Source organism: Galeopterus variegatus, unplaced genomic scaffold (genome assembly GCF_000696425.1).
Source record: "Galeopterus variegatus unplaced genomic scaffold, G_variegatus-3.0.2 Scaffold679, whole genome shotgun sequence".
In the NCBI taxonomy this organism is placed as follows: domain Eukaryota; kingdom Metazoa; phylum Chordata; class Mammalia; order Dermoptera; family Cynocephalidae; genus Galeopterus; species Galeopterus variegatus.
In genome coordinates, this window is record NW_007726790.1 from 536,019 (window position 1) to 537,734 (window position 1,716).

Sequence of the window (1,716 nt, forward strand, 5' to 3'; positions counted from 1 at the left end):
GAACTTTTAATCTATGGCATGCTTCTGAAATGCTTTAGAAGAGAGAACTGGGGGAGAAAATTCCCTTAGTGTACCATCCTTTGGCCTAGCTCAAACTTTGTTTTAGAGCATCTACTTAAATGACATCTTCTTCTTCCAAACCCCTGAAGGTGCATCATCGCACAGGTAATAATTGATAAAGACTATTTTTTCCTCCTCTGTAAGCTACTGTTAGGTTTCTATTACAGACAAAACAGCCTCTATGCCTGTCCACTGCACTATTTTGGTCCTGCCTTTTTTTGAAGTATTTTCAGTAGTACTGAGGGCTGTGGAGGTTTACCTCCTCTGGAGTCACGTGACTATTATGCATGGGCAGAAAGGAAAGGAGAGAATTGATTGTAAACACTGCAGTTTTTCAAAAGAAGTCAAATTCTTTAGAGAAAGAGTAGATAGCAATGGGAGGTGCTGCCCTGTGTGAAAATGTGAGATGCTAAAAAAACAGTGGAGCCAGCAATACGCTACGTGTTTGCTCAGTATTTGATGAATGAAAATTCTCTTTGTACTCGAGGATGATAGAATTTGAAATGGTCATATTTCAGCTTCATAATGTTCTTGAGAGCATGGCTACATTTTTTCTGTCTTTTTTTTCTTTTCATCTTTGATGTCCAGCTGGTATTTTGAGACAAGAGTATGATTATGGAATTGGATTTGAAGAGCAGCACTAAATCATTCTCACTTGGTATTTGACCTTCATCCTAAACAGGATAGATTTCACGGGAGGAATCAGGTTGGAGAAGATATAATTTAATTCTGCCATGGGTCAAGCAGAAAGGTTAAGTCCTTTAAGTTTCTCATTCAATGATACTGCTTGGTGATGTTTTTGAAAAAAAGCAATTTTTAATATTAGAATCATTTCCTCCTTGTCCCATGTTTTTTATTTAATTACTTTAATATACAAGCACATTTTAAATAAGTTTTTTTTGCTAATATATCTTTTTGTATCTTTTAGGAAATGGTCATTTTTTTCCCTTTTTATGAATTAAATTTTAAAATTGCAATGTTTCTATTTTAACATGCCAGGTGGCAGGTACTTAGTACTTCAAAACCTTAAGGCTGTGGTTTCACTACCTCTTTAAAAAGTTATCATTGTAAATTGGATATATTTGTTTCCTTCCTCCTCTGCACCTAAAAACAGATAATAGATGAGGATTACTGTGAAGTTTTCTTCTGAACCATTCATCGTTCTTTTGGTTTTACATAGCCTCATCTTAGACATTTCCACTAAGGAAACCTCAGTGTCTCTTCTTTGTAGCATCATTTTTATTGAATTCTCCCTTCAGAAGGAAGTTTTCCAGTCTCATTTCACTCAGATTTGCCATCTCCATAATAGGGCACTGTCTCACAAGCTGTTTCCCTCATAGGCTTCAATGGGCTTTCATTTGCCTTTTTTTACTTCCTATTTCCTGACATGCTCGAGATGGAGTGCTCCAAATTGTGCATGATATTCTAAAAGAGATTGGCTTATAGTGATCTCCATCCTCATAAGCAGTGCCTCCTGTGTGACTGTCAACGTGGTGCTGACCTGTTATTGCTCTTTGTGACTCTGCTTCCTGACTCTTGCCTCTGACTTTGCATGTACTCTGCAAGTTCAGATTTCAACTCGTTACCTACCAGTCATTTTCAACCACCCAACTTTTTGTTCAAGATTGGTTCTTAGTTAACATTCTCCCACCTTTT